The sequence below is a fragment of the Myxine glutinosa genome, chromosome 4 (assembly GCF_964187855.1).
Source record: "Myxine glutinosa chromosome 4, kmMyxGlut1.1, whole genome shotgun sequence".
Classification (NCBI taxonomy): Eukaryota; Metazoa; Chordata; class Myxini; order Myxiniformes; family Myxinidae; genus Myxine; species Myxine glutinosa.
The window spans coordinates 68181730-68194251 of NC_136264.1; the positions used below are offsets into that span (position 1 = coordinate 68181730).

Below are 12522 nucleotides of genomic sequence, written 5' to 3' on the forward strand. Positions count from 1 at the left end.
TTTTCCCGAAAAGGGTCATTTTAACCCCTTTTTTGCTAAATCAGTATTCCGAAGTGTTGAAAAAGAGAAGAGATGTTTGTAACAATATCCCATTTATTTGCCCAGCCATTTTTACTCTACATGGGGTTTTTATACATCATTTTGTTGCTGATGATATTGCCTACAAAATGCATCTCAGTATTTTTAAAATATATATATAATTAAGGTGTTACCATGGTTACAGTGGGGGTCAAAGGTCAACCTATGGCAAAAATATATAATTTTCTCACTTTCTAATAGATAGGCAAAATGCCATATAAAACTAAATTTACTGGTTCTAATTGCTTTTATTTATCAATCCTCACATAGAAGAGCAGTTTTTAGTGAGGAAAGATTGATGTAATACCCCTCGGTGGGCAATTAGTGAAGGGTGAAAATTAACCTTTTCTTCAAAAATACATAGAAATTGTGAAAAAAACCTCTGTTTTGTATTTGCCGGTACATGGAATTGTTAAGTGTGATGTTATAGCATACAGTATGCATTGGAAAATTTCTCCAAACCACCATGGTCAAGATTCCTAGTATTGTTTGAGACTCCATCAAAGAAGAAGTCCTCAAGGCTGGTGAAACAGGAGCATCCCTAGTTGAAACATTTATCTCCACTCGCCTTATTGAGAAGTCAACAGACTTTCATGCTACATTATCTAAGAACAAAACACCATCAATAAGCAGGATGTACAAAGTAAGCATTCAACCAAGTGGAGCTGGCAAACAGAAAGAGATCAAAGCTGACAGGAATCTAATCCAAAGACTGTTTGTGGCAGCACAGGGAGGGAGAGATGTAGACCTGAATGACATCTTGAGGCATGAGCTTTCATCAGTCCCACATGCACTAGCAGACACCAATGGGAAACTCCATTCTACCGACAAGTCCCAGCTTCAAGAAATGCTGACCAAGGACATAGAAGTGTCAAAAAACCTTCCCAAGAGTACAGCGAAAACCTGCTTGATCATTGACGGCCCTGCACTGATACAAGCAATTGGCAAGCCTGAGAAATCAGAGACTTTTGGAGATCTGAGCAATGTATTCTGTACCAGTGTCTTAAACCGCTTTGGTCCCATGTATTCCAGGGTTGATGTTGTGTTCGATCGGTATCAGGAGGTCTCCATCAAGCCTGGCACAAGGGTAAAAAGAGCCGGCAAAACCCACCCAATCAGACGTGTCATCAGTTCAAAGGACGTGAAGCTCCCCTCCAACTTCAACTCATTCCTCAGCCTCTCTGCCAACAAGGCTGACTTGGCAGCATTTCTTTCCAGATCTCTCATAGAGATGGCGGAGAAGGAGCTACAGCCAACATATGAATTAGTTGTTGCCAGCGGGTTTGAGGATTTGATGAGGGTATGGATTTCTACCGGCAGGAGCACCAACTCCATGAATGCAAACCATGAAGAGGCGGACACCAGGATCATCCTGCATGCCAGGGATGTGTCCTTCAATGCCGAGACACAGATGTCCTGGTTGTGGCACTGGGCCTGCGAGATCACCTATCTCCAGAGGTGTGGTTCAGTTCAGGATTGAAATCCAAACGTCCCTTCATCCCCATCCATCAGATCTCACTACCAGAAGACCAAATTCAGACAATTATTGCATTCCATGCACTAACAGGTTGTGACACAGTCAGCCAGTTCGCCGGTATAGGGAAGAAGACTGCGTTGAAAGTGTTCACTGAAGAGTCAGCATGCCTCCAGAAGATGGGGTCTAAAAACATTAGTGACCAATTGATCCAAGACGCTGAGAAGTTTGTGTGCAAACTGTACCTAAAAACCACCCTCTTACGGCAATTGATCAAGTTCGCCGAGAAATGTTCCTTCAAGGAAAGCGTTCGCTTGATGCTCTTCCCCCCTCCAAGGATGCACTGGAAATGCATATTCGTCGAGCAAACTACCAATGCCTTGTCTGGAAGGAGTCACTAAGCCCAGTGCAAGATCTGCCTGATCCAACAACCAGTGGATGGAAGAATGATAGTCGTGGAAACCTCGTTCCCAATTTGATGACCCTGAGCCCTCTTCCAAAAGCTTGCAAGGAGCTTGTGAGCTGCTTTTGCACATCTGGTTGTGGAAAAACATGCGGCTGTTTCCATGCAGGACAAAAGACCTGCATTAGTGCTTGCACTTGTAGGGGATCATGCACCAATTCACAGGATGATGATGAAGATGTGTAGGTAGTCGGAGCCCCGGATCAAACTATGTTATCCGTAGGTTGTTGGCAAACAGAATAAAGTCTCAAACAATACTAGGAATCTTGACCATGGTGGTTTGGAGACATTTTCCAATGCATACATACTGTATGCTATAACATCACACTTCACAATTCCGTGTACCGGTAAATACAAAACAGAGGTTTTTTTCACAATTTCTATGTATTTTTGAAGAAAAGGTTAATTTTCACCCTTCACTAATTGCCCACCGAGGGGTATTACATCAATCTTTCCTCACTAAAAACTGCTCTTCAATGTGAGGATTGATAAATAAAAGCAATTAGAACCAGTAAATTTAGTTGTATATGGCATTTTGCCTATCTATTAGAAAGTGTGAGAAAATTATATATTTTTGCCATAGGTTGACCTTTGACCCCCACTGTAACCATGGTAACCCCTTAATTATATATATTTTAAAAGAATACTGAGATGCATTTTGTAGGCAATATCATCAGCAACAAAATGATGTATAAAACTCCCATGTAGAGTAAAATGGCTGGGCAAATAAATGGGATATTGTTACAAACATCTCTTCTCTTTTTCAACACTTCGGAAATACTGATTTGGTAAAAAAAAAGGGTTAAAAATTACCCTTTTCGGGAAAATCTCAGCTGGCATCCACCCTTTTCCAATGCACCCCAACTCTTCCCACTGGATACCTGTCTCTAACATGAAATGATTTTCAAAATGAATTTTTCAGGCTCATTTCCTCTACTACTCTGGAAAACAGTGAAAAGCTCTGCCTACTGGGCGATCCTGACTGAACATGCAATTTTCCCATACATATGATTGCCACTCTTTCCGTCAACGCTTCCGGGGCACTCGCTGCCAACCATAGGAGCACCAACGGCCTGAACATGAGAGGGTCGTCCTCCAATGGGGGGGACAAATCCATGTCTTCTATTATAAACACCACCTGGGGCGAAGTGAAGCAATTGGATGAATGAACAGCATTAAATAATTAAATTGATATATGTGGGAAAATTACATGCTCAGACTGGAATCAAACCCAGGAACCTGTTCATTAATCTAGATGTTGCAATTGTGGATGGAATGCCCTGCTTGCAAAACACCAAGATAACAGTTTATAGTTTATTCAGGAATGAAACCCAGACTAAATATTTGAAAGTTGAGGACATGACTTCTGAGCTATCCTGTCAGTTTGTCAGTTTAAAGTGAAATGATCTGATGTAAATGGTATATCTATCGTAATGGAAGAAGCTTGGCTGACAGACGGGCTGTTGAGTGTAAAAGTGAGATGAAAGAAGTGGAGGAAACCTCAGGTTAAATTTAAATTAAATGCAAGGTTAAATTTATGTTGCACAATCAGCCCAACAAGGCTTTCCAATGCCAAGGCGTCTGATGTGAGATGTTGAATTGGTAGCCGGCAGTCTGTTGCTTGGAAAGATTTGCTCTCTTTGGGCAGGTTGCCCGGTAACAGATGTCGTTGTGTGGCTGCCAGGTACCAAGCACTACCCGCATCATGCTGAGCTCTTGCAACCTTTCCTGCTGCTCCAGCTGGTCATGTACTGACTGTGAGGTCGATGGAGAGCAATTTGGCACAACGAGCAGCATGTTTTGGTGCTTTGGCTTCAATGTTTTGCATCTTCTCTCTCACCCTTCCCAAGCCTGTCGTGTTCTCACTTTTATTAGCCTGTGGCTATTTTTTTGGAAGAATGATGAGTACACTGTTTATGCTTTGCCTTTCCGTGTCAATAACTTTCCCTTCCAGATGGGAAGTACCTAATTTGTTTACCTGCAACCTGTGGTGTAAATCACGTACATCACCAGCCTGATGCTGCTCAAAAGCACTACATCAGTTGTTTGGTGTTTTTTTTTTTAGCTCACCTGGAACGAAGTTCAGGGGAGCTTATGCGATGGCGGGTTGTCAGTCCATCAGTCCGTTCGTCAGTCCATAAACACTTGAAACTTCTCCGAAACCACTGATGGGATTGCGACCAAATTTGGCACAAATGTTATATGTTGTGTGGTGACTGAAGTTTGTTCACGGCATAAAAAAAAAAAAGAACGGCGTCCAAGGGGGTCTACCGTGGGTCAAAGTGCATCCAGGTTTGACCCCCCAAAATAGGAATTTGCTTTTTCCTCAAACTACACACACTATATCGAAGAAACTTTACCACAACTTTCACCACCTGTGATGTACCGAAGTTTGTCCACGGCATAAAAAAAAAAACTCATCCTTTGGAGGTCTACGGGGGGTGGGGGATTGGGAGGGGTGGGGGGGGGGGGATTGCCCCCCAGAATAGGTATTTTTTTTGTTTGTTTGTTTAAAGTCTTATGATGATGATGGTATGATTCTAGATGCCGTTTCCTCGCAACCATTAAAATTGGTTTAAAATACCCTTTGTCGTGTAGTATACCGTTTATTATAGCAGGTCAGCACCAGGGGTATTTCCCCTATGTTTTCGTTTTGCTGTCTTATCGCAATTTATTTCGCTTTACTTTATCCGGTTGAGGACATCATTCCCTGACTTCTGAACTTTTCATACTGCAGTCAACAGGATGAGAACAAGGGAATTGTGTTTTATATCACAATTTGATGTGAGGGCCCAATTTTCTGCTTAATAATTGAAACAGCCTAAGCTGGGCATTGAGAGCTGAACTTTGATCCAAACCTGCTCCTAGTCGGGCTTTAATGCAGTGTTCTTCTCGTATACCAATCGGATGTTTTGTTTTGTGTTGCACGCTATGATTAGCAGTTTCATAGATTCTTACGAAGAGCCCAGAGTTGTCTATTCCCCAGGTGCTTCCCTTTTTTTTTTTTTTGGAATAATATGTTCTCCATGTTGACTGAATGCTCTGATCAATAAGTTTTTCAGCTGTGCACATAAGCAGAGTTTTTTGCATTCTCCATGCAGGTGTGATGTATGAAACAAAATATATGTACTGCTTGCAATCGGGATCGGTGATATTTCCAAACTCTGACCTGAAGAGGGTATAACAACTCCACATATTGATCCAGAAAATCTGCTAATGGCACAAGGTTTCCAAAAAGGCAATCCTCCAATGCACCTAGATACATTTGTTACTGTTATTGCCAAGTGCATGCTGTGTGACCTTTTGCAAGAGTAGAAATCTTGAATGTCTTGGCAACAGAAAAAAACCCCAAAAAAACAGCAAATGATGTGATCCGTTTAAGAAGGAACCAAAGTTATTGAACAAGCATTGTACTACAAAGAAGCACACAGTCACACACTGCCAGGATTCAATGGATGTACGAGTTCTGTAGCTGCCAATGTACCGCAGAAAATTTAAGGGAAAATTTTTCGATTCATCAGAAGACTTGTTCTTTGTTGTCCGGGTTTCAGACGGGGACATTACAGTTATGATAAGCTGCACTGGAGACCTGACCATCCCATCAAGCATGAACATAGAAAACAAGGCATTGTGATCGGAGATAATGTTCGAATACAGAAATCAAGTTTCATTAATGTTTTCCGGTTTTCATCTACTACATAATATTCCTTGGTATCTACTTTGGCTTCAAGCTCTTCCATATTATTATTTCATTAACTCCTGGTGTTGTTCCAGAATGTTTTTAACTTTTCCCTTCTTTTTTGGCCGAAATAACGCAGAAACTGGACAAATGTCCAAACCAAATCAGTACCAGGATTTGGAAAAAATTAAGTCAAAATAACCGGGAAGCTGGGGAGTGGGAATATTTTTGTATAAGTGGTAGTTGGAGAAATCTGAGCCATGAAACCAAAACTCACTGGAATCTTGAAAACTATACCAAAAAATACAACAAAAACGAATTACGGTCTTATATGATAGAGGTTGTCTGGGTTTCATTGTTAATCCTAATGAGAATGGCACTCAGTAGAGTGTATACCGCCGCCAGGCTGCAAAGTTTGCGTTTTGTATCCTATTGACAGGCCGGATCTGCATCCGGACCTGAAACAAAATCTAATCCACTTGTTCTTGTTACCTAATGTCCTAACGAACCCATCCACCAAGTTTTGTTATTACTCGTCCACAACCTTTTTGAAATATTGCCATATATCGTTTTTGGCCCCACATCTCAATGGTGAAAAATAACTTTGAAAATTCCCAGTTACGAATGTTCACCAAAATCAAATCATTTCATCATTATCACACCCAACTTGTCCACCAAATTTTGTCCGAATCCATCCACAATATTTTATGATAGCCTGCTCACAGATTAACAGACAGACAGACAGATGGACAGACAGACAGGGATGAAAACATAACCCCCGTCCAGGAATCTGCTCGCTCTGTCAAGAATCAGCTCGCTCGATCATGAAGATTGTGCTCGCTCTATCGTCAAGATTCTGCTTGCTCTATCAAGAATCTGCTCCGTTAACAATGATGACTATGATGATGACGACAACGACCATGATATAACCTCTGGGAATGCTTCACAATTTGTGGATTTATTTTTGTTTGTTTTTTGTTCTTTTTGCAATTTCTGAAGAAGCTGCTCGATCAGCCGAGGGTGCATTTTTTCCCTCTTTATTTATTTATAAAAAGTGGGAGGGGAAGGTGTCAGGGGGGCTCCAGCTCTGCTTCCTCTTACATTAAAGCAAACCAGCAGTAAGGAACTGAGTTGTGAACAAGTGATTTGAGGGGGAGGGGGAGGGAGTTGGGTGAGGGGTTGGAGGAAGATTGCAGGCCCTTTTTCATTGTTGAGTAAAATATGACAGTGTTAATATAAATAGGTGCAATTTCTGAATGACAGGTGGTCCAAAGCAACTTTGGCCTTGTCACATAATTTGCTTCTTTTGGTAATTGTGTTTTTATTGGAATTCTGTCTCTCTTTGAATACATGGTTTTTTTTTTTATGGCATTTTCCTGTTCTTCTTTTTATACATGAACAACAAACTCTGGTGTTCTTCAAAGGTTCTTATCTTCCTATCAATTTGATTTATTTGAGGTGAGGAATTCAATATATATTTTTTCCTGTTGATGTTGGGACCACTCACTGTTCACCCGCAATTTCTCAGCACATTTGGTCAGGCCATGCCACCGTCATTTGAATTGGGCCTTCCTCCAATCGAAGGCCTAAATTTTTTGCTGTTTATTTTTTCTTTCTGAAGCCAAACATGCAAGCTTTTGTGGCAGTGTGCTGGGCAAAGTGGCAGGTCCAAATCGACAAATTCTCATCTTGTGCTGCCTCAGCTAACATTATTGGCCGAGATTGTTGGTTGTGGAGTGCTAAAAAAACGAAAAATATGTGGTTGGGGGTACTTAGTGCCTTTTTCTTCACCCCAAAGTTCTCTTTTACATGAGCTATATCGAACCAGCATGGAGCTCGCCCCGTGCTTTTCCAAATGACAATCTCAGCTCACTGTGGTGCTGCTTTGGAATGACCTCATGACATTCATCGATACTGGCAGCTACAAATGGCAACCATATCCGTTAAACCCCTGTTTTCTTTGTATAAAATAATCGAGGCCTATGGTGTGTGTGCTTGAAGTCTGTAAAAAACAACAACAACAAAAAAAAAACAACAACAAAAACAAACAAACAAACAAACAACTTACTCTCTCATTGATTTGGTCAGTGGTGAGCGAGCTCCATGCTGGCGGCCTTTACCAGGCTTTTGTTCCTTACCACAACCACCTTCCCTCTCCCCTTCTCCCCCATTTACTGCCATCCACCATCCTTCATAGTTGTGGTTTTCTTTTTACTGTGATGCTCGGGCATCAATGGTTCCACTGCCATCTGGTTTATGGTTGCTAAGGACGGTAAAGTTGGCCCTGTCAGTGTTTGAGGGAAATTTGCGGCTCTGTCCTGGTATATAATTAATTATCACACAGTCATACGTTACGCGATTTTGTGCAAATTGTTGGAGAAACGTGAAAGGCAGAAAGAGTGTTGGCCTCGCTGTGCTTGGTCCATCATATCTTGGAGTGCTGTTAACACGGTGTGTAGGATTAAACGGCCAAATGTTGATCGAACCGTTTTCTTTGCTCATCGTCTGCAATCCTTTTGATATTTTTTCTTCCTTTTCAATGTTGCATCCTTGTACTTAATTTGATCTCACATGCTGACCCCTTCACTTTGCTTTGGTAGAATTTTTTTTGGCTACAGGTACTATCTCTCTCTCTCTCTCTCTCTCTCTCTCTCTCTCTCTCTCTCTCTCTCTCTCTCTCTCTCTCTCTGTCTCTGTCTCTGTCTCTGTCTCTATCTGTCTCTGTCTCTGTCTCTCTCTTTCCATCTTTCTCTCTGTCTCTTCTCTTTTCTCTTTCTCTCTCTCTTTCTCTTTCTCTCTTTCTCTCTTTCTCTTTCCATCTTTTCTCTTTTCTCTTTTCTCTTTCACACACACACTCTTACATATTTATTTTGATTAGCACGTTTCCCCTCTTTATGACGACTTTCACTCACATTCATTCTTTTTGGCCTTGTCGAGGAACATATATCCAACATTATACCGTGAAGTCTGTATATATGTATATGTGTATTCACGTGACGGTGTGTGATGGTGAGAGGCAGAAAGAGAGAGGGCAGAAAAGTCAGGTTGAACTGCTTTAAAATGGAGCTCATCTCCACGTTGCCTCGAGCATGGCAATTTGTTCATTCCTGTGGCTATATCTGGCTTTTAAATGTCTTGCACACAACAGGGAAATGGTGGCATTATCGAATCTTCACTTCAAGAATGAAGATGCCTTCCAGGCTCAGACAAAGCTGCGACTCAGTTGATGGATTGGAACAGTTGGACGCCAGTCTGCTCAATTAATATTCCTCCTAAATTCAGGTGGCAGGTTGTGTCAGATAGTCAATGGGGGGTGCTGCACACTTTTGTGCAGGAAATGGACACTTTCAACAGTGCTCCATCCGCTTCCGCAATCTTTGATATTATCGACTTTTGCAAATTTGTATTGTTGTATTCTTCTTTGATGTCCAAGGGCTTGCCTGACAATTTGTAGAATGTCTGGTAATTTGCTGAGAGAGCTCTTGTTAATGGAGGAATAGGTAGTTTTTTTTCATGCAACTCTCACATGAGCAACCAGGATTTGTGGCGTACAGAGCCTCGGGCTTTTGCCACGCATGGCTCTGTCGGGTGCCTGCATTGGCACCTCCTGCAGGTGCTTGTGTTCTCTGCCAGATGCAGTGTGAAATGGTCGTAGGAGGGCGAGGATCAGCGGATGCGTCGAGTCCTGGGTGAATGATGTGTTGAGACATTGGGAGGTTCTGTGAGGTGGCACTGTGTACTTTGCTTAATGGGTTCTCTCATTGATGGTTATCTCCATTTGCTGGTTTTAGAATTTGGAATGGTTCTCTCAAGTGCCGAAGTATCCACCTTCATTTAATGGGATGACTAAAGGCAAAGTTGCGTTTTAATATCTTAGTTCCAAGGGTTCTTTTTAGGATTGTCACTAAACTCGAATTGAAAATTGGTATGTTGTAATATTTTTGGGATAGGTTTTCAAAGTTTCCATGAACGCTTCCATTGTTCTGTTTCATTGCTTTCATTGCGTCCATTGTTCTCTTTCATTGCTTCCATTGTTCTGTTTCATTGCTTTCATTGCTTCCATTTTTCTCTTTAATTGCCTCCATTGTTTTCTTTCATTGCTTCCACTGTTCTGACTATCACTGACACAATGGTGGCACTCCTCAGCTTCCTCTGGTTCTTCGCTGTTCAGATTCTGGTAGTTGGCCATTTTAAAAATTTTCTCATTATTTTGGCCAAAGTCTTTTGGTGCCAGCTCCTCAATTAGCAATGCCATCATTTATTTTTTGCATTTGAGTACCACGTCGAGTCGCAATGCCTTGTCGTGCATGTTCACGCTTGATGGGGTGGTCAGATTGTGCGTGAGCACCGTGTCCTAGTTTTCCACCGTTGCCTTTGGCTCACACTTCTATGATTTTTCTGAGGTTGGCATATTGAAGTTCTGGCTGATATGCCAGTGGAATACTTTGCAAGACACTGCTATGCCTTCACGTAAACAGTTGTTCTGACATTTGCATTTTTTTGCATCCATAGAGACCATGATTGGTGCTTTGTTTCGACCTCGTAGAACATCCACTTGTATGATTGACTTTTTCCTGAAGCCGTTAGCGTAATGTCCAGATGTTGAACATTTAGTAGAGCTTGTTCTCTATCTCGGTGAAGCTGCTCTTCTTTGCAATTCCAATGAGCACATCTTATCCATTCCCTCAGTGTCTCACTCCCTTTTTTCTGCTCTTCTGCCATTCTTTGAATTATTGACATATATTTGTTTTGCAATATCATAATTCTTTTTTGTTAGCTTTGTAATCTTTGGTGTTGCATCCATTGCCGTTTCCATTTTGTAAGTACGTTAGTAAATGAGACCGGGAATGGTTGAAAATAAGGGATGGTGGTTGCTGGATTGGTGCATCAGCCATATTTGCCATCACCCCTGGCAATAGCTGTCCAGGGATCGTTGATTCTGTATTGTACAGGACGGTTGCACCTTAGCTACTCGCCAACTCTTTGATTTCATTTTGCACCAACTTAAAAGTATCGTTTACAAAAAAGAATCAAATCAAATATGTTTGATTGCAAGGCCACGGTTTGCACTATGTGCAGTGTTAATAAAATCCTTGCTTTTGCACAGTTTGCCACCATTATTTTTCATGAAGTTGTCCTTTTCAGGCCTGTTTGTTGGTCCATGAAATGGGTTTGACATGGAGTAAGACTAATTAGCATGTAAAAGGCAGTCTCCGGCAGTCTCCGGTTTGCTTGCTCTGTGTTTGTGATTTTGAGATGCGTGGGGCGAGTTGCATTTCCTTGCACACTACCTTGAACTTTCCCCCACTGGGTCCTCTTGCCATGCCGTGCACGGTGTCGTACACCGCAGACGGGCCCTGCTTTATCACAGCTTTGCTGCTTAATGATGGCGAGCAAGCTCGGATTGCTTCCTTTGGGGGCTGATTAATTTGTTGCGGGAAATTTTGGTGGGTTAAGTGGGACAGGAGAGTGGAGGAAAATCACTGGAGTTGTGAATGATGAGATTGCTGAATGAAGGCAGGAAGTTTTGATTTTAGTTGTGGTTGGGGAGGAGCCTGGGGAAGGGTGTGATAAGCCTTAATGGGCTATAACAAAAAGGTGTGTGTAGTAGTTGGGTCACCTGATCAACAACGGGTTATTTAGATTTTCGTAAACCATCAAGAAGATTGATGTTCAAGGCTGCAGCAAAAATTTACCCTGGAGTGCACCACGGCAACGTTGGGCCAAATGGCCTCATTTTCTTGTTTGATGCCGTACACGGTTACGCGCACAGGATAATGAGACGACTACTTTTACCTTCTGTGCAGTCACGTGGCGACTGTGAACCCTTTGTTTTTATTAACCCTTTGTTTTACTCTGGATATTAATTTCCATTCTGCACACGGAATATAAATCTTAAATTTCATTGATTTGATTCCCAACAAATAATTTCCCTTTGAATGCGACACGGTTGGGGCGAGTCATAAGCCAAGCTCTGCCCCTCTCCCCACCGAGGGGGCGCTTGGTTGGCCAAACTAGCGTTATTTTTTGTTTTTACATCGACTTGATGAAGAATTGCAATTTTCTATTGTGACGTTGACCAAGCGCGTGCTGCAATAATGTGCTTACAGCAAATTTCGGGGCATTAATTTCTGAAATCTGACTTGTTTTGTGGCATCAATTTCTGAAATCTGACTTGTTTTGTGGCATCAATTTCTGACATCCTACTTGTTTTGTGGCATCAATTTCTGAAATCTGACTTGTTTTGTGGCATCAATTTCTGACATCCGACTTGTTTTGTGGCATCAATTTCTGACATCCTACTTGTTTTGTGGCATCAATTTCTGACATCCTACTTGTTTTTTGGCATCAATTGCTGACATCCTACTTGTTTTGTGGCATCAATTTCTGACATCCGATTTGTTTTGTGGCATCAATTTCTGGCATCCTACTTGTTTTGGGGCATCAATTTCTGACATCCTGCTTGTTTTGGGGCATCAATTTCTGGCATCCCACTTGTTTTGTGGCATCAATTTCTGACATCCTACTTGTTTCGGGGCATCAATTTCTGGCATCCTACTTGTTTTGTGGCATCAATTTCTGACATCCGACATGTTTTGTGGCATCAATTTCTGACATCTGACTTGTTTTGGGGCATCAATTTCTGGCATCCTACTTGTTTCCGGGCATCAATTTCTGACACCCTACTTGTTTCGGGGCATAAATTTCTGGCATCCTACTTGTTTCGGGGCATCAATTTCTGGCATCCTACTTGTTTTGTGGCATCAATTTCTGACATCCTACTTGTTTCGGGGCATCAATTTCTGACATCCTATTTGTTTCGTGGCA

At 41.8% G+C, this 12522-nt stretch overlaps 1 protein-coding gene across 2 annotated transcripts in view; it reads left to right on the plus strand.

Moving 5' to 3' along the window:
- The window catches only part of FBXW7 (F-box and WD repeat domain containing 7), a 541360-nt gene that overhangs the window by 159710 nt on the left and 369128 nt on the right, over positions 1-12522 (plus strand). The window contains exon 1 of one of the 2 annotated variants that reach the window (XM_078775836.1): positions 9236-9383. The exons of the other annotated variant lie outside the window; for it this stretch is intronic. The gene's annotated coding sequence lies outside the window, so the exon portion shown is untranslated. Of the gene's footprint in view, positions 1-9235; positions 9384-12522 lie in introns of those variants that run through there. 2 annotated transcript variants of the gene reach the window in all.